Genomic DNA, 21,731 nt, shown 5'->3' with positions numbered 1-21,731 from the left:
AACCTCACGAGCTCCCTTCACGCCCACCGCCGTGCTGCTTGTTTCGTCGATATATGCGGGTGTTCGATAGGCATTGCCGATACGGCAGGGCAGGTATTGCAGCGAATCGCGGAGCTTTAGTCCTCGCTTTGGGAAGGCGAGGACTTTATCCCTGTATGCGCCAGGCAGCTCCTGACACACTGGTAGACACACACACTTCTCGTCATGCTCTCTTCATGAACTATCTTCCTTCGTCTCATGACGGGAGTTTATCTGATCAGTAATGCTCTCTTAATCCATTTTCAGCTAGCAAACGAAGCAACATTTTCTTTTTTTATCTTATTTATCTTGTACTGCAGGGATTAGGGCTCTGCTCGTTTTTTAAGCCTCGTTTTTGTTTAGGAATTCTGCAAAGGTCCCATAATATACTCCAATGCCGGCATTGCTGTTCATGTGTAAGACTATTCCAAGATTAATTCGCGTTTGCCTTTCCGTAATTGCATTATCGGTATTCCGTTATTGATTCTTAACTTTCCAGCTGAACAGTGTTATATTTCTAAATTTCTAATTTAATGACTTTTTGATTCATGTTTATTATTCTCAACGAACTACTGCGCTGATAGCCGATTTGCTACGATCTTCTAAAGAGGCTACAATTATTTTAAGTCAACAAATAAATTAAGAAGCTTTAAAGACACAGGAACAAATGTTGCGAGCCTATTCTGATGCTTTTTAGCTGCTGTGGCGGTATATGTTTGGATATTTAAGTTAGTAAATGTAAATGAAAACATTCGTCTAGTAAGCATCTATCGTATTTGTGATCTCCAAATTTGCTTTTGAACGAATTTTGACTTCGGGGAGGAGGGGGGGGGGGGGGGGACCACAGAGAAACGTGCAGTTGCGCAGTTGGGTTGACTACGATCTGTACAGCGAAATACTACAAAGTGTGTGTCTGTCTCTTATGTTGAAGCCTCTGATACTCACGTGAGCCTATTGGGAAAAGCATTTTTCTGAGCACTTGTGATTCCTACCAAATCATTTTTTCACAATAGCAAGGTGAAAATGTGTCAACCGTCCTCTGCGGCACGTTCATTGCTGGTTGCTCGACTGAAGCAAGCAGTTTTCTTCAGGGTCTGCTCGAGTGCTCAATTTTGCACATCATGGCAGGCAACATTTCTCATCTTATGCATTTGCTTCTGCAACTGTTGAGACATTCCCATGGCTTCTTTAATGCCTTCGTATCCGCTTCTGTGCAGGTCATTCTGAACAGCACCCAAGTTAAGCCCACGTAGAAGTGCGAAACTCTCCGAGCAGAACCCAGGAGCTTGTCCCTGACGGCTCTATCATTTTGTTCTCCTTGCTGAAAAACGGACAGGAACAAGTAATCTGAAAAGCTCGGGAAAGTGTTAGGATCTACCTTTGCGCTTACGCACGGAGTAAAAAGACACTCAATAAGCAATGGAACTTTGTTTTCCTCCGCGGTGATTGGATCGTTTTTTTTTTTTTGCTATCTCTTGTCTCCTCAAGCGACAGAGTCCGCGGGGCTTGTTTCGAGGGTAATTAGTAGGGGGAAGCGTAAAATGAGGCTGGAATTAGAAGTCCATTGGCGAGAGCGTAACAACCGTGGTACTTTTTACGATGTCCTAGTGAAGACAAGGTTGCTTTTTACGGCAAGGCATTAGTGCACGTTTCACGGGGCAGCCTTATCAAGGCTTTCTTGAAGCTTAATTAAACTGTCAAATAAAATTGCTGTGTTTTCAGAAGGCGGTGATATGACATTTTTTAACGTATTTTTTATTTTAATCGTCATGCTAACAGTAAGCCAGGCTTTGGGCAGGAGCGGTGGAGAAATCACAGAAAACAGATAAAAGCATTTCTAAATAAACGCACTGGAAGAAAACAACTGAAAGTTTGAAAATACACTGGCTCAAAGAATCCGCTCGGACCGAAAATACCCAATAAAACACAGTTTGGGAAGGAACAAAGCATCTCGTGGAAGTAGATCACGAAGCAGTAGGTAACTGAAGACAAACGAGCTAGCATAAAAAAGAAATCAGCCTTGAACAACATGCACGTTTCAATACCACACCCAAGCATTCTGGACAAAAACATTTTTGAACGGGAACCAGTCTATGAATGCAATTTTTTTATATATTGCAAGACTGCACTAAAACAATATATCCGCCGAGCTCCCGTCGGCAAGATTCTATTTTTTTTTGCTATCGTCAAAAACCTTTCCAACTCGTCTCTTGTCGCAGTCTTAACTGCCCGAAGTGAGCGATGGAAACACTGGAAAAGAAGGATTTTACTACACATAAGAAGAATAGACTATTCCTTTCAAACTATCCATAACCGTACCTTATCATTATTTAAGTCCTTACCACGGTCAGCGTTACCACCGAAGGCAGCGCCATCTTTCTGCCCTCGTTCTTAGCTCAGTTGAAGCTCACGTGATCGCCATCTTGTCTCCTTCGACTGTTCGGTCCACCACCATGGCTTGCCTTTGCCTCGTTGCTGCAGCGTGAGCGAACGCCACGTTTAGCTTTACCTATCTCGAACCAGCCGGATTTGATAGAAAATTCCTCTGATTCCTCTGAAAATTCCTGAAGATTCTCGGCCACTAGCCGCGCCGGTCGTCGGTGGTGGAGGCATCGAAGGCACGGCTCCGCTTTTTGAGGACTTGAGGCCTGCACGATAGGCTGTGACTTTACTGAACGCTGTGGCTTTGCATAGTGACTTTAATTTCCTGCAACTGTCTTTTCTCCTTCATCTTTTTCTCCCCTCACCCCTTTCCCCCCGTGCAGGGTAGCAAACCGGCTATTCTTCTGGTTAACCTCCTTCTCTTTCCTCCTGCTCCTCTTCCTCCTATGGCGGGAGCATCTCTCCTTCTACGGTAACTCCCACAGTAATCTATGCAGGCGGGCAGCAGTTGGAATCGACTTTAGGTTTAGAGCCGTCGTCGGGGCGACGATCTAAAGATCGCGAAAATTGCTCAAAAACCAGCTTAACTTGCCATGAATTTGGTATCCCCGTTGTCCTGGTGACTTCTAGCGCTGATTGCAGTCAATGTTTCTTAAGGCGCTTGCTTAAATCAGATGAAAACATCGAAAATTTGCGGAGCTCTTAGGAGACACGCCCGCACGCCTCGGCCGCTCCAGCGTCTCCCCTGTAATAATGAGAAAAAAAAACATGTTTCCTCGCATTGTAGCGTTCTCTTTTTTTTTCCTGTGTGTTCACAACAGAACCGTGGAGCATCCTCTAATGCTAATATATGAACGTCAGATGCACGACGGGTTTTTCTAGGCATTGAGGGTAAGGCATGTGAATATGTTCTGTGCAGTTTTTTCTGTTTTGCCAGTTCGAATTCACGTGTTAGGTATCACGACTCTTCTTGCTTTATCCTGTAAATGTTAACTCCACTGAGAGAAAGCACTAAATATATCTGCTGCTTGTTTTGCATGTCATTTTTTAAAAGATATGTAGATTCTTATTTGTTCAGTTCTTCGCACTCATGGACAAGGGCGCATTGAAAAGTGCATAAATTAGAATTTTGCAGAAAATCAACGTGAAATACATAGTACAGAGAAAACCGGTGGGTGGGGTTTGGATGTTGTTTCCTTTAGGACAAAATTTGCGTTGGAGCACAATGTCACAGAGCGCTATGACAAGTTGCAAAACAACGATACAAAAGCCAGAGTTCAATATTTTCTCACCTAATGCAACTGCTTCAAGCCCAGCTTCGGCAGGAAGCAGTGCGCCTTATATTATTAGTTTTATTGTCTGCAGCATATATATGCTACATCCACATGGCAGAATAATGAACGCGCGGCACGACGAACAAGAAAGGAAAGAAACCGTCTATTGTTGAAGTAGGCGTTCAACGAGGTGTCTCCATTTAAAGAGCGCATTGTGAAATTGAGTTCACCGAAATATAATTACTTTACCTTTGCCAAGACCTTCATTTTCTCCTTCAGGCGCTGGAGCGCATATAAACTTGAAAAAAAAAATATGGACTAACAAGGGAGAGTCACATTGTCGCGAACATTTGTAGTGTTTGTTCATTCTTCAAAGCTGCTGCCTTGGCGCTTGATTACTTCACTGGGCGCGAGACGCGACCAGATTTATCTCGATTGATCGCCTCCAAGCGAAGCTGATTCTACTTCGTTCCAGAGTGTTCTAGCAACTTCGCACGCTTTATCTCGACAGTTCGCTATCAGCTTTAAATTGAGCACGGCCGACAGCGGCGGGCATTCTGTTCGACGACCGCTGAGCACGTTTGTTGCTACGCCGCCTCCGAGTGATTCAGTCCATTGCGGGCGCAAGTCAGCCCAATTAAAAAGTTTTGTTTTAAAGCCATTTTAGCTGTCTTTCTGCTCTCCGGATTGCAGCCTGAACTACGTGAAAATATTGTGCTCTCAGCGCGTTTTAATGTGAATGAAAAAAATTAGAGAGGCCAGGAGAGGCGAAAAAGAATCTACTTACAAAGCAGCCAAGGAAAGTTTCACCTACAAGTGTAAATTAACTAGAAAACAGAGTGCTTACGCCTCAATCTAAACGGGATCGGGATACCGTTGTGAGGTGACTGAAAAACCCTGCATGTTGGCTGCCAATTGCAAGCTCCTAGCTCAGGTTGAATAATTGCATTTCTGGGGGAAAAAAAATTTAAAGGTTATATAAAGATCCAAAAAGAAATGCCTGTTCAATGCCGGCTTCAGCAATAGAGAAGCCCCAATGAAAGAACACAGGTCCGCGTTGTGATAAGCAAAGTTTTGCTTTTCGTTTTTAATTAATATCGAATGAAGTCTCCAAATCTATTGTAAAAGATTTGCTTTGTATCGTTTACAATTTCTTCATATTTTGGTTTTAATTTTTATAAGAACTGCTAGTACCAATCAGGACAAGCAGTACCGATTGGAAAAGAAAGAAAAATGGTGCTGAGGGCTCTGAGGCCATGGATTCTAAAATAGATTTGAAAGCAGTGGATGGGTTAACATCAGACGGCTAAAAATCGCCTGATAAGCACAATAACTGTTTAAAGTTTTCTTGGTAAGCTCGGCCAGCAGCAAAATTCTTTGTGTAGAAGGTTCTCGAAAGAGCCAAAAAGGAAACTTTTTACAGACGCTCCGAGAACAAACCATATTATGATGAGCAGATGAATAGTCAAAGACAAAATGTTGCTCTCAACCTGCAGTAACGAGAAATCTAGAGACTTTAGGCACTGATTTACACAAGTGAGAAGCATATATACTGAAAGGAAGTTCTGAACACTAAGGCATGGTAGCTGATATAAGAATACAAGCAAAGTGTGTACTGGCAGTGCAGCACGTTTGCCTCATAAATAGTACCTTCTGTGAATATATTTTTTCACATTTTCTTGTATTATGTGTTCTGAATATCAAGACATGTGTTTATATTTGTGCCTGTCCCACGTTATTTCTAAAGGGTAGTTTTCATTAAACGTGTCCTTATCTTCTCAGCGCACTTCAGCTTTAGCGCAAATTCCTGCCATTCCTTTTTTGTATGTTTTTTTTTAAAATAATATTATAAATGGTCTCCCGCAACGCGTTAGTAAATTTGTTGTGAGATAAGAAGTAACTATTTTAAAGCATGTTACTAGGTTCTCCGGGTTTGAAATCAAGAGGCCATGCCAGAATAAAGGGCGAGGCTTGAATACATGTAAATGAGGAGGATTATTTGGAAACTCCCACTGCCACGTCATCCATGGTAACCACAAAAATTTCATTAGGGCACGCCAGGTGCGTTGAGACCGATTTATAAACTAATTTTTTCCCAAAGGCAAATGAAGCCTGCAATGCCTTACCAAGTGAAGTTGTTCATTCCCTAAAAGCTGATGTCCTTACCGAGAAAGTTGAACGTTTTTTTTATTGGTTACGAAAGTTACGTAACTTTACTGTTGTGAGATTGTTGCCGCCAGCCCCATTGTGCTCCTGTTCTTGCTTTTTTGTTCATGGTGCTTATTTCTATACGCGAATAAACCCACATATGCACGGGCCTGAAGCAGGTTGACAGTATGCAAAAATAGTTGTGACGACCATTGGTTGCACAATTTTGATATGACAAATGAAACGAACGTATCACATTGCTCTGGCAGTAGTCAATTTGAGCGCCAGACTAACATTGCTCTCATGAAAGATACATTCTTCAACTAGCATCGGGGGCATGAAAGCCACGTTCTTCAATAAACACCACTACATCTGAAGATATCAATATTTCGTGCCAAGAAATCAGCCCTTGTACACAATAATTAGCGTGAACTTGAAAGTGCTGTTCGAGAGAACAAATTATTAGCCTTGAATAATAAGAACTGTGTGTAAGAACATAAAGCTTGTTTATTCTTCGCATGTTCACAAATACACTTCAATGAAAAATTGGCCGCTGCCATTTGTACTGCATGGTAGTTCTGGGTCCTCGAAAAAAATGCAAGTCCGAGCTTTCTTTACTGTAAGGACTGTGAAAGAAGCCGCCCTTGCATTTTTTTCGCCCTTGCACTTATGTCCTGCACTTAAGATCCAACTACAGCGCACATCTCCCGTAATTTTTCGCTCCTTTGGCAGCGGGCGTTTGTGATATACTCGGCAAGTCTCTCGAGTAAGTTCACGGCTGTGGTTAGGTTTAATAGATACGAATTCAGGCTGCCAGCAGACTCCAGGGTGCAACCCGCGGCTATGGGCCTGCAAGAACGAAGAAAAATAATCTGGAGAATATGGGCGACGAGTTGCCCTCCTGGTCCATGTGATATTGAGCGCGATTCGCGTCACCTGTGGCTTCGGAAGCTGTCGTATTGAAAGGGACAAGTGCGCCAGCTCCATTCGCAGACTGGAAGAGCTGTTTTTGGCCGTAGTGGATATTCAATAAAAGAAAGGCGAACCGGCAGTTTGCCTGGGGCTCTGAAAGAGGGAGCGAGATCTCATTGCATAACGGTGCGTTTTACCTGTTCCTCTTTCCGCGTGCTTCTGAAAGGGGGCCATTCGGCTGTGCACGCGCCCTCGACTTTTGCCAATTCTATTTACTGAATCCGATGGTGTGCCTATCGATGATGGCTGTTTCGCGGCTTGAGGAGCTGCCCTCATTAGCCGCTCTCAACTGCACAGTCCGCCCGGCTTCCCTCGTCGCATGTGGTGTCGCATGTTTCAGTCAATTTTTCTTTTCGTGCCGGACAAAGCGCTTAGCTAAGCAGTCGCTGCTTTAGCTCCATGTTAGCTTTCGCACGCTGTCCATTGAAATGAGTGACGCTTTTGGTAGTCTTCGCTGCCCTTGCGCCTTCATGGGCTGCTATCTCGAGCTGTAATTGCAACGTAACTGAGGCTTATCTCTTGACTTATGGAGCTAGATTGCGCGGCGCTACTGGTGCTAATAGATAGATAGATAAACAGGAGGAGGGAAAGGCAGGGATGTTAACCAGAAAGGGGTTCCGGCTGGCTACCCTGCACTGGGGAAGAGGGATTAGGGGACTAAAAGGAGGAAGAGAGAAGAGAAAAAAGGCATAATACACACTCGCACAACGCTGTCACAATTTGTCACTCAATCCAGTCGCTCTCAAGTAGGCAAAGAGTGCCTTGTATGCCTTGAGGGCAGTCGACTGCTGTGGCCACGGACCGAGGATCTTTTGCTCTGTTAATCGGCGAGGATCGAGGCGGTCCAGGGCGCAACACAGTGTATGTCTTCCACTCGCATATGCAGGGCACTCACAGAGAAGATGAGCGATGGTCTCCTCGGAAACCACAGCTCTCACAGGCAGGGCTGTCGGCCATCCCCATCCGGAAAGCATAGTAATTGGTAAATGCAACACCGATACATAAACGGCATAACAGTGTTGCGTCGCGACGTTCTAAGTTACGTGGAAGACGAAGGCGCAGTTCAGGGTCCAGTGCCTTGAGGCGGAGGTTGCAAAACTCTCCCGTGTTCCACGCTGAAAGTGTGAGCTCCAGCGTCAAAAGGCGAAGCCCACATGCTGCGTCAGGTCTCGATATTGGGATCCTCACTGGAAGTCCGTCGTTGTGAGCAGAACGCGCAGCCGCATCGGCCTGGTGATTACCGTTAATACCGCAGTGTCCTGGCAGCCATTGAAAAAATGATGTCATGACCTTTGGAAACGGTGCCGTGGTACAGTAGACGGATCGCAGCAACAAGCTACTGGTGCTAAGAATGCGGTAGCACTGAGAGAATGTATGAAAGATGCCTGCAACAAATTATAGCTGCTAGAACATTGTGTGCAGAACGTGGAACACGTAACAGCAGACGTCACACACACTGGCGGAGTGTTTCGGGTGACTCAGAAACGAGCCGGCTCGGTTTGCGGTGGCGATGCTTCAAATCCCACTTGGTCTTAAGGCGTGGTAATGTTTTGATTTCGGCTAGACAGCTTGCGGTCGGATAATTTTGGAATTTTTTGGGTCAGCTTTCTTTAAAGGTCTCATGTTAAGTCTCAGGTTGTATGCGGTACAATTTGGGTTTTTGATAAATTGGGCAAAATGCATTTGATGCTTTAAATTTTACAGAAACGCTCGCTAAAAGTCCCTAGAGTTTAAGCGTCAGGTTATGCTATTTCATATGATAATGCTGTAAGGTTACAGATGTGAAAGGTAGCAGCTCCAATAATTCTAAGCTAAAATCAGTACAGGTATTTTGCGGTTTCCGTGGAAATATAGGCACATCATGTGAGAGTTTAAGAGGGTAACGCTTAGCTCGCCACTTACGCTGACCAGGCAGTTATTCCATCAAATGTGACTGCGGCGTGTAAGAGAACAGACCACGGCCTGCATGATTAGTCAATGCGGACGGGCCTCGCAGCAGATCTCCTGACAAATTGACGTGTCTGTGCCGTCTCTTGAATGTACCAGTTCAATTCAATTAACAGATGCGTGTACCGTGCAAATGTGGAATAAATGTTCATCCCATAATTTCTCTATAGTGAACTCGGTGGACCTAAAAAAAAATAGATCTTCAGATAATATACATTGTGTGTTACCTCGAAAAACAAATGCGTGCAATTGGATGCACATTTTTCAGGGAGTTGTAGTACAGGTGTGTGAGAATTCCACAACGATCATCAAGTGGTGATACGAGAAGTAACATAATTCATTACAATATTTAAAGTGGAGGATGTAATAAATGTACAACATAGCTGTAAAGCCCACGCTTGGATGTGCTAGAAGTGATAATGCAGTTCTCAGGCCGGATAATTTGTTGTTTAATCACACGCCAAATTCATTAATGACGGAAGCTGTTAACTGTGCGCGTATTTTTAAAGAAGGCCTGTAGAGACAGACACAACGAGGAAAGCGAAAACGGAAAGTGGCACGGAGCAGCGCATGAAGACAAACTATTTAGAGTAACTATTTTGGAATAAATGACCATTCCTGTGCTGGCTGTTTTCAGCTCCCAAATGAATATTCAATAAATATATGCAGCTAATATCCAACGACCTCCCAAGATTGTGTGAAAAATTCGCAATTGTCAGTAAAAAGGAAAAGTGTTAGAATAATGCGCGGCAGGGTAAAACGAAGCTGGTCATTTCCAGTAGCACTGCAGAAAAAGTTTCCATCACTACGCCAAGAAGTGAATCCAGAAAGAATATTTCCATATACCATTCTGGAGAACACATCCATTTGATTTCAATGAAATTAACTACCATTATAAAAAAAACATATATCTAAGTGTAGAATGGTGTCTACTTGGACCTGGTTGTTTCTTATTTTGTACAAGTGTGAGTCTTCAGCGATGCCACTCTAGCCGCTGACACACAGGAAGAAATGATAGAATGCGCGATCTTCCGGCACTATAAGCGACTCCAATGAAACAAGAAAGCTCACCCAAAGGCTCGCGGTATTGCACGAGGTCTCAACTTTTAACACCCCGCTTACATAATTGGAGCATTAGTATGGTTTCTTTCCACTGAAATACTCATCGCGATGTTTAAGAACAGAAATGGTGAACTTTCACTCGGTGATACTTCTCACAGAAGGTCAAATGAGACTTTTCCAGAAATAGGGATTCTTTATAGGAAGAATACTTCGGTCAAGAACTGGAAAAAGTCTTTTCAGAGCACTTTTACTGATATGTTAAACTCGCTGCAAATAAATGTCATATACTTTTTCTTTCAATAGTGCGAGTTGTTTTATGAAGTGAGCAACAAAAGCAGAGCAGCAACCACAAGAACGTATCTCAATGAAACACATACGCCCAGGAGGCTCTCAAGCAGCGTCAGAAATATTCCTAGGATGATGGATGCCTATGTGGGACGCTGTCGGGCTGAAACACCTTCGCTAAGAGAAAAGCGGCACGTGGCACACAGATCAGGTGTCCAGGTGCTGCTGACAGGCGCTGGACGTGGGCTGTTTCTATCCAGAGCTCGTAGTGGAGCAAGCACTGAAGCGTTTCTTCCCTGTGAGAAATGACCGCTGTCAGACGGAGCGAGCAGTTTTGGCAAAGTCAGCACATATAAAAGTCTAAAGACATACTTTTGTTCTTTTGAAAAACCATTTAGAGTTTTCACGTGCCTTTTCTTTTTCTCTCCGTATGCGACAGGAAAGTTCACGTATCTTTCGGCCGAAAAAAAATTGATGTATATGACCACCGGCTAAGAAAAGGATATTCGCTTCTCGAGGTGGCAATTTTCTGTCGTCACGTCACTCTTCGCAAGTTAACAGTGAAACGATCGTTGGGAAGGCGTAAGATCTTGAACGAAGAGGTTTTTTCCCGGGATATCTTCCTCTGGCTTCAAATTAAACGATGACGTTTCTCGTCCAGGTATTCGCGATTGTTCCGAAGTACAAGAGTAAAAATAACTGGTGTTCGCAATTTTTCGTTTTGCCGCTCAGCCAACTTGTGCAAACATTCCTCTGCTAACCAGAAATGCCTTTGACGCTTAGAGAAGGTTACGTACGTTTGACACACCTGCAAACAGCTTGTAAAAATGCAGTTTTACAACACGACTGTGATAGTCACGCAAACACTTCCTTTGCGGGTGTATAAGTTGAAGAAAGCGCACATGAAAAAAAAGGTGGAATGCTAAAGCTCTGCGATTGCTCACAAAAGAATTCCACTCATTCTTTTGAAAAATTCACGTCAATAACGCGAATTGTATCGCGGTTTGTGTTCTTTAGATTGGCACTGTATTCTATTAAAATTCTGGATATTACTGTTAGACTGAAGAATAGGGGACAAATTACTACGAAGTTCGTAGAAAGTTTACGGACGTACAATCTGGGAAGCTACAAAGCTCTTACATTGGGAAGTTCAGTAGGTGTTTATTTTTCTGAAGAAAGCTTAACTTACTAACCCCAAGAGTTCCTGGAACAAGTAGGTGGCAAGAAGCAGGACCTTTATTAAAAATCTATTTCGGACGTTTCAACAGAATGAATAGAGATCGCAAATGGATTCACTTAATTTCCAAAAATTAAATGCTACGACGCAGGATGGAAGTAAAACAACTCTGGAAAGATAAACAGTAGCTTACTGTGTCTGCAATATCACGAGTTTCAATGGGGCTGGCATAACTAGTTCGACAGATAAGACACATAAGATAATGCATCAGATATTTATTAAAGGATTATAAGAAGCAGACTTACCAAGTCTTAGATTACCGCGCCGACTGGCGACCTGCGCGGCTACCGGTACCTCTTGAGTGGCAGTTTTGGTAGTAATTTGGGGAATAAAGTTTCATTGTCATTGCAATGTGATAGAAGGGATTTGAAGCCTGCGCTATGAGAGCTTATATATCACATGTCTTGTCTGAGCTCACAGCTCTGGGACGATAACTGTATGCACGCTTGTCGTAAGGGGAAAACCTACCCTGGCGGCGTAGCGAGGTCTAGCAGTTCTGACTGCTCTAAGCATGGTCTATAGGCTGTTCATTCATGTCGATATTAAAGTCGTTAGCCAACAGGCTCGGCCACGGTCTGTGACTAGCAAGTGCGTGTCTGAGAAATGACAAACCTTGGGCGACGGTGTTGGTCTGTCCCTTCGAGTCGCTGTATTGCACCCCTCACGCTGTGAGCAACGGCGTAAGCATTTCTCGTGAATAGACGCCACGCGCGGGGTGAGTTTAGGCTGTGACTATGCGAGGCGCTAGGCTCAAAGTTAAGCCGGCATTAAGTCCCAAACCGGCATTAATCGGCAAAACCGGCAATAAGTTCCAAAGCATTTAAATTAATACAGCGGGATGATGCAAAACCGTGGCTTATCAAACCAGTCTTCGAAAGGTGTGGCCATCGGCCATGTGCTTAGATGTAACCGTGTTTCTAATATACCTGTATATTACTCCTCTAACAATACGTCATGTGTCAACCTGATTGTACTGCGACAAAAAACTTCCCGTCTTGATTCTCTGAGTCTCCCTGACTCCCGATATTTCGTCACCATTATGCGATGGTAGGAGCGAGGTAGGTTTTTCTGGTCAACTCCTGAGCTCTTTATATTGATCTAGTGTTCCTGTTATAGAACCTGTTGAAGCTTAATAATGGATTTCATATGTAGCGTACAGCAGTCTATGAGGCCATTGTGAGCAATGAAAAAAATCTTAAGAAAGTGCAATTAGTAAATTTTGTATAATTTGCGACAGAGTGACCTCTTGGATGGGCACCACAGGACACATCTTTGTAAGCTCCATTCCATAAGGATAGAAAGTAGGTATCCAAAATTTCTGCAGAAGACAAACGTCATCTACACCCTCGCACTCAGCTTCGGCATATTGGTAGGGTAATTCTCATACCTGTCAGGCCTTCGTTCGAATTGCGTGACGCAGTTTGTGCAACATCACGGGTGCCTTAACTTACAGACTGAATTGACCGACCTCTCAAGAAGGGCGAAGATGAGTTTATCTGCGTTGCGACTTGTAATGATATATAGATGTGGTTTATATTTCCATCGCAGCTGTAAAATCCGAATAGATGTGTTTTTTCTTATGCATCAAGACAGCAACGAAACAGTTCTGTGAGTGCGCATGATGCGTGATCTTATTAATCGATTTCTCAGCGTATTTGGGGACATCGAACGGTGCAACATCATGGATGGTGATATCAGCCCGAATAAAGTTTCACTTGATACCACGCACGTGTTCAGTCAGTTTGCAGTATTCCTACGTAATGTGAACTCCTGCTTCTACAGGCGCGCTAATACCGGCCAGTGACAAGCGACCAGGGGATAACTAAGGAGCGGGTTAGCCATAAACTCACGTTACGCAAAAAAAATAACTTTCCTGGTCGCAGCCTCAGGGCAGCGATTAAGGGAAACTTCATTCATCGGGAATAAACCTTTAGTGAGTAAGAGACGCAAGACTAGAGACGTTTGACATTTGCGCCATGCTCACTTTTTAGCCGCCACGAAATGACGCAAGGTTGTTCAGCCTGTATGACCAACTTGCCTAATCCTTTGCCCTTCTTCTTGAGGCTGCACATTTCCAGTGTATGTAAAATGTAACACTTCGGCAATTTATCCCCCGAATATAATTTTTACACCGTGAAAACCACGGAAGTGTATTCCTGCTGTCAGTGTGAGCAACAGACAGGCACAGAAAAAAGTGTTTAGGATATAAGACGCTTGTATTGTATTGAGGACAAAGTTCTCCATTTGGTTTCTTGAATTTACGGTATAACAATTCTTGGAATCTTCCACAGTGCCAGTCAATCGTTGACGTATGTAGTCTTCAAGACAAAATATTCTCAAATCCTCGTGCACAACCTATGATCCTCAGTGCAAGGGTATCGACCGTTTCGCTCGAGTTAGAAGCTGCACAGGCCGAGAGTCGTCATGCGGACCATTGGTTTCTATCACGGGCCATTGAGATCTGTGCATCGGCTTTGAAGATTTTATGTGAGCAAACGCTATGTATGCTCTCTAAGGCGGCTTTATAAAGTGTTTTCTCACGTTCGACATTCGAAGTTTTTCTCGTGCAGTATTCTCAATATTTCATTCAAAACACGAAGCCTTACTGCGACTCGACAGGCACGATTGTAAAGCATGCGTTGGGAGCAATGTCTCTCCGTGAAACATAATATGCTGCTCTAAGAAACATAAAAAATGCCATAAACGTTTTAAAACATATCCTCTTTTTCCTTTCTGCAAACGAGAAAAATGTTAGGCTCCAGGAACGGACCCGACGTGCCGCATTGAATGCATACAATAACTGCTCGAGAGTAGTCAGGCAGATTGAATGTGCGCGATATATTGTTTTTCATCAATCTCGTTCATCTGCAATAGCAATAAACATAAGGAGGCAACGTCCTATGCCTCCTTGATCACGGAGATTGCGAGGAACCCTCAAAAGTAAAGAATACACTGTTTAGTGAAGGAATGGGAAAGCGCACTCAGGCTGTTGTCCCCATTAAATGCGGCATGAAAGCCACCTCCTACCTTTTTTTTTTCTGGGCTTATAGTAAAACAGTTTAAAGTAGCCCTAACTAGAGAATACCAGACTTTTTAAATCAGGAGATCCACTGAGCATGGCTCCTTTTGAAGCAATTTAAAGACATGGATTCCAAGTCTGGTCATTTTTTACACGCTAAACTGTCGCTTGGAGAAATATTTAACAAAACCGACAAGAATGTCAGAAACTGAGTAGACTGCGGATAATAAATCACAAAGAAAAAGCCCCTATACAGAAATTAAGTCATCAGTAGATGCTAGAATTTAACTGCTAAACTGCGGTAGTAACATTCGGATAAAGTTTGTCAGCAATGAACTTGTTCACTCGCGCTACAAAACAGGTATATTTATATCAGTGTCACCTCAAAGCGTCCATTCAAAAGCATGAAACTATTTTCACTCTGGTGATTTCTTTGTGTTACGTGGATGTATGACAGTGCAGACATATAAGGTACGATCATAAGGTTCACATCATGTCCATGACATGACCAAAGAACCTTCAAAGACACCTCTTTCCACGTTTTAGCTCAACAATGAATTCTAGACTCACGGAGATCACGAAAAAAGTCACTCCTTATGTAACCATCGCTCTGAAGTAGTTCGGATCCTCATGAGAAATTTTGCGCATATTTCCGAATATTTTCTCTTTCTTGTTTCCTTTCTTGAGAAAGAGCAGAATCATTTGGCGCGTAGGGAAATGTGGTCTCACGCTTCAAGCTGGTCCGGGCGCTGGATCCAATGGTTTATTCGGAGCAGGAAGCAGTGGGCTGGTTTTGTCTCTATTGAGCTTAATTATTGTTCGACGTATATTTCGCAAGTCAGGAAGGATTCTAGCCTGCCCTGCTCATCAAGGCGTCTGGCATGCCATCTCTGAGCCATAAGTAAAGGTCAGAAAAACGCTACGCACGCCTTCTGGGCTTGTGATGAGTCGGCAGCATGACCGGAACAAGGATAGCTGGGACAACACATTACCTTAAGTGGCTACAGTGCGATACGATTAGAAGTTGCCAATGCACTTACTGTGCATGACGTCAGATAGAGTCTGGTGACGTCATTTCTCTCCATTCATTGGACGAATTTTATGACCGGCATATATTTTTTTCAGCTGAGGCTTTTAGGGGTGCCGCATTAACAACCCAGCCTACACATATTTTACCTGTTAAAAAAAAAACTATCCAAGGGTACTGTAGATACAGCAATTCTGTCAGCATCTGTGTGAGTGCCGTAGTGCAAGCAGAACTCCCAAGACATAACTGCTTCAAGATGCAACTGCGATCCTATCCAGGTAAAGGTTTAGTTCTTTTATTGGAATTACATAGGAATTCACTACCGCGCGAAGCCTACAATGGTGCGCCTTAGCTCGCGCCTACAGTCTCGTTTCGATAGCAACAGCACCGCGGGCGCGATGATAAAACAAAAGCACATCGCTTGTTTGTTTTCCAGGGAAAAGCACTTGACATTCCTCATGCGTTTATTTGCTTTCCGGCTCATCAAAGAAGAGGCTTCGCCATCAGCGGTCATGACTGTCATTCCCTACGCCGATGTAAACTTTTCTTTTGCTCAGAATTATTTTGATGAAGCCAATGGTCTTTGATGTGAACGGAAAAAGCATGAAAAACTGGAGTTCTAACCACTGGTGGCCTCTGAAGCGTAATCACCCGGCTTCATGCAACGGTGTGTGCAGAGAGTGTTTATTTGGAGATGCCACTTCTGGTTGAAAGGCATAACAGCGACAGTGGTAATTCTCCCTCTCAGAGTGGGCCAAGGTGGACAGCCCACAAGTATCTACAGACGCAGAGCATTAGGAATGAACTAAATTCCTCATTTGGTCAGCTTCTGTACCTGGCGCAACACTAGGAAAATGAAAATAAATTTTACTAAAACTGTGATAATGTCCTTTTATAATAGTGCCTCTACTTCATTGATCAATTACAAATTCAACGACTTATCCTTGCAAAGAGTTTCGGAATAGAAGCATCTTTGTGACAGCTGGCAATGTGCCATCGCTGTGGATGTAAACACCGAAATACTCTACTTTTATTGTTGGGAAGGAGCAAGTGGGATGCCGCATTCGCAGCTGTACAAGTTTCTTCCACTACACGGCTGCGGCAGGTGCACTAACTACCCGAGATAGACGGCGGTTACTGTCGAAGTCCAAGAAAATAATTTCTTTTTGGTGGATTGCATTCCCACATACGAATTCCTCGTTTGATGGCAGAGCCAAACTCTGCTGCAGTGGCCTTGTTTGGTGTGTTTTGAGGAGAACGAGTAAGAAGACAGCAAAGAGGTGCTGCCTGAGACGAGGGCCAAATTGAAGATACGACAGAAATGGCGCTCAGATCAAAATATCTGCTGTCGTCTTGTCTGCTTTCACCATGGTACGCAGTACATGACGTGGTGATAATAAGTAGGCTCCGGAATGTTGTAGTATTTCCTATTCATGGTTTAGTGATGGGCTCTATGATATCGAATCTTACCTGCAGTCTGTAATAAATGTCATTTATTTCCGCAGTTGTCATGATGTTACAGCAGGAATTGTTGAATGTGCGCTTGTAAGCTTGTTTGGCAATGGTGCTGGTAAAGATGATGCCTCCCGCCATGTCACGATTTTGTTCCTAAAAGACGTGTGTTTGTATGGCCAGTCTTTGCAAACTTAAAACGGCGGCATTCAGTGCGAAATATCTTGTATACGACGCCTGCCCACAGGTAAATCGGCAAATGGTCTGGTAACGTTTTCTATCTTTTCCCGAACACTGTTGAGTTCTCGATGAGCAACATGAAACTCACATTCTGGAACAAAACGTGAAAGGACAAGAACACAGGCCAGTATACGTGAAAAGTGCAGGCATGACTCTTCGCTTGCAGTAGCTTCTGACCGGTATTGGTTGGGCGACGGGCGTTGAAACTGGTGAAAGTGGTGTCGCACCAATATTTTTAATTCACTGAAGAAGCGTATGTTGTTGAGCCAGTTGGTGCATGGTGGACTGTGGTCCTGTTTACTTCTGCTTGTTGTGAAGTTAGACTTATGGCTACAAGAGACCGACGCCTGTCCTTGTGGCTAACGGACAACGCTGAAAACAGGAGCCTCATCAGGTTTCTCCAATGCAACAGCCTGCACGCTCTAGTCTAGCTTATCGACAGCCTCATTCTATGCAACGTGGAGGTGCTCGAAATTAAAAAGAAAATCAGGTAGCCAGAAGGACATTACAATTATGGCGCAGTTGCAAGGTAGCACGAGCTTTTTAGCCAGTAAGCAGGCCTTTTGGATGAACGCTAGCACGCGAAGAATATGAGTGGTTTTGAAATCTCTGAAGGAGGAGAGAAAAGGTTTATAATCGAAACCATTTCTTGTAGGTATTCAGCAAGGCTCAAAAACTCAAAAACTGCAGTTATCTGTGAGCAGAAGTCTGCAGTTTAGAGACAAAATGAGATAAGGGATGCAATTCTTAGAAAAGAGAGACTCCACAGAGGTGAGTGCCGTGCGCATATTCGTGCTGTATAAAAAGAACCAAGAAAATACCTGTTCTTCCAAAAACAATAGATTTTTCTACAGGCTGCATAAAGAAATATGGCAAGATTATTAGTACGCAGTCTTCTCTCCTTTATTTATAGCAGCCACTCCGTTTCTTCCTCAGTATTCTCTTATTATCTCCCGGCTTTGGGGCAACTATCTTGACAGGAAGAGCTCAGTGTTCTCAGTGGAGCAACTTTATTTATTCATTTGTGCTCTTCGCGTCTTGAGAGCACATGCTATGCCCTGCCGCATACTATGGCTTCGTTGCAGCGCGGCACAAGAGGGTAGCCTTAAAGCTTTTACGCTTGGTAGAGCAGGGTGAGCATTACAGAACTCCTTATAAAAAAAGGACAGGGAAAAGAGGATTACTTCTAGACAAAGCCTGTCCTCTTTCTCGCCCTGGTAACGGGTAACCTATTTGCTTATGCTTAATTTACTCTAGACTCTGCTTTGTCTATATGTATGGAACAAAGCGTGGTGGTATCTGCAACGAAGTACATACGGCAAAATATTAGGCCATTATGTTGACGTTCTGGTTTACAAAAGTTCTCAAAATTTCAGTTTTGAAACTCATGCTATCTCTTTGTGTCTGGGCCTGGCGCTATGCGGTCACTAAACTTGAATGAGGCTTAGGCAGTCGAGTTTAGCAGCAATTTCAAGACCATGGAAAGAGGACTTCTTTGGAACAAATTTATTTTGAGCCGAGTCATTAGCCATCCGTACTGTTCATCGTTCTCAAAGCGCTACTAAAGCAACAAACAAATTACTATTCAAGTGGGCTGATTTGCTCCTAAATAATAGGCCTAACGTTCTGGTGCTAGTTCGCAATGGTTTGAGCGCATAATTTTCCAGGGCGCATGCTATGTTCTTTGATCTCTGTTATATATATATATTTTTATTTATTAAAACTTTCAACCATCACCTGAGGGTCTTCATATACAGGCAAAGATAAAAACAGAAAAATAAACAGCTCGCACTTGTAATGAACAATACTTGAGAAGAAAAAAATAAGACAATTCACACCTCTATTCAGTTACCCGAAGGTGTAAAAAAAATTTGTGACATTCAGATACATGCGCATCTACAAGAGTCTAATTTCTATGTATAACCATCAATGACATTTGCGAATGTCATTGACATTCACTAGAAGAATGACTAGCTTGAGGGGGTAGGAGCGACTTTTGAAGGGTAGCGACTTTTTTGGTTAAGACTGAGTTCCCAAAATATAATTCGGCGCACTTGCATGTTGTTTTTGTTTTTGCGGTCCAAACCGAAAAGTCCAGATCATACATATTTATCCAATGTCGCACTGCACCGTTAACTAAACTGTCAGCCACGTCAGTTATAGGGTGAACACGTCAGCGTTTCCTAAGCAGAGCACTGAGTGCCCCGCACGACCACTGCTGTCTGAAGCAAGGATGAAGCGACTACGGGCGCTCGAGGGGGTCTCGCGCGAGTCACGTGATCTGGTTGCAGCACCACGAACACCGACGCATAACCGGCAATTAATTCACGAAGTGGATGCGTCATAAAAATTTTTACCACTCTGTAGCGAATCTATCTGATGAGTACGCTAACTTTCTTTCCTTGTTAATTTTCTGGCGGAAAACCAATGCCTACTCATTGCTCCGTCATGTGATAAAATTTTATTTTTTGGTGGAGAGCTGCGGTTGCCAAGCTCCTGCGGTAATAGAAACCCGCGAATCTTGGTCAGGCTGCGTTCGTTTGATGACGCCGAAGATCGAAAATTACACAGGCGCTATTTCTTGGAGTGCACAATCTATACCTCTTGCCTGTTCGCAGAACTGACATTCACGTCATCCAACGCGATTAGTGTCATGGACTCCAGGGAAATGCATCATATAAGCTCGGATGCGCTCTTGCAAGAAAAAAACCGTGTCAAAGAGACACAGAAAGTCAACAAGGGAAGGAAAGTGCTCAGAGTGCTTGCCAACGTTTCGACAACAGCATGTATTTGCCCAGAAGAAGGCAAGTTCGCTTATCGAAGCGTTGGCAAGCACCATGAGGCTTTTCTTTCCCATGTTCTCTTTGTGTGTCAAAAAACCACCTTCCTGTGCTCTTTCTACAATGAACCGGCATCAAAGAGTTAACTTAAACCTGGAGCCACCAGTCAACCTGATCAGAGCTTTTTTCTTGGTGTCATCTGCCTTCTGTACTTGAGAAATAAAGATAAAATTAAGAATGAAAAAATAAAAAAAACAGCATGAGCTCTCCCAATAGTGTACAGCTTGCCTCGACACACTATATAGAACCGTGTCCAATCGAGTGTGCGCGGCCCTTATGTTCAGGTCACCTGACGGCCAGCACATTGCGGTTATTCGTCGAGCACATAAGAGCCCGTTATGCACAAACAAAGGAGAAGGTATTCTACAATCTACTGCCAATATCACAAAGTGGACACCAGATAGCAAAGAATTGAATCAATGAAAACATCAATGTCCACGTATTTTTGATACCCCCAAGGCCATTACAGACAAAATGGGCGCGATCCCTAGAAGAATCAGAAAGATATTTCTTACCTACCCCAGAAAAACGCAACCTCAAAACATAACTTCAAGAAAAACAACACAGCGTGCAGACAAGAGAAAGGGTTTTGCATTCCGGGATGTCTAGCCCGTGGTGCTTAAACGGCACGCATGAGTAGTGACACTAACGCAAAGGCGCGTCCGACCCGGAGAGGCGATAATGCTAGCAGTTAGGCACCGATTTTTCTTCGTCGAAGGTGAATCTCCCCACGCGTCTCACGAGGCAGACCCGCCGAGGCAGTGACTTTGTTTTCTTTTTTTGTCGTGGTCACCTCGAAGTAGAATTGCTGCGTCCCGTTTGAGAGAGCAAGCGTTAGACACTGTAAGACTACTCGTAGAGTATTCCCGGCGAATGTACCCATGACATTTCGATTTATGTGTTCGTTACTGCATAAGCAATAAATACAGGGTGATCAAAACGTAGCTTTACAGATTTCTTAAAAATAAACATTAGTGGTACGTGAAATTTACCTGTGCACAAACACAAAAGTTATGCGGTCAGAGTGACACAAGGTATGATAACAGTTGTCAGCGTCGGCACCTAACCAACTAAAATATATTAACTGTCCAGCCGCTGCAGGTAGCGTCAATGAAACATCGGGAAGGTCGCATTTCTAGAGAACCTCATTTGGTAGAATTCTTGTAGAGTACGTGAGTTCTGACACATTTGTCCCGAAATATTTCACCAATTTTTGCATAACTACGCATGGGAGACGATGGAGTCGATGCGAATCTCCTCCTTAGTATGACGCAGATTTTGCGTTGAACTTTTTTTTGTTTATTGCTGGAGCCAAAAATGAGAGGGAAACAGTTGTAAGATTCACCGGTCGCTCTATGCCGTTGGCAGAAAAGGTCCCGTCCCACCGGGAGGAGCAGCGAACCGATAGTTACCGGATTTTGTGCAAAGTAACACGGATCGATATGAAAATATTGACGCCAATGCCTCGAAACACACGCATACTAGGAGAATTCTACCGAGGGGAATTGTGTTGGAATGCGATTGTTTCTTAGTTTCAAATATAGATATACCTATTTGCATCAGTCGCCAATAGTTAAATTAGATACTGGTTAATAAGGAGCCTCGAAAGCGATTATTATCGTCCCATTTTTTGTCCCTCTTGCCGCATAACTTATGAACCGAGGTGGAAGTCAGGTGCCTCTAAGGACCGAAATTTAAAAAATCATCGAAGCCTAATTTCGCCCACCGTGTATATCTTCATCAATTAACAAGTATCCGTAGTCCGTGTGGGCACTTTTGGCCTCTGTTTTTATATATTATACAGAAAAGTATTTCGTCAATAAATCAC

The sequence above is a fragment of the Amblyomma americanum genome, chromosome 3, assembly GCF_052857255.1.
Source record: "Amblyomma americanum isolate KBUSLIRL-KWMA chromosome 3, ASM5285725v1, whole genome shotgun sequence".
NCBI classification, from domain to species: Eukaryota; Metazoa; Arthropoda; class Arachnida; order Ixodida; family Ixodidae; genus Amblyomma; species Amblyomma americanum.
This window is presented reverse-complemented; position numbering follows the sequence as displayed.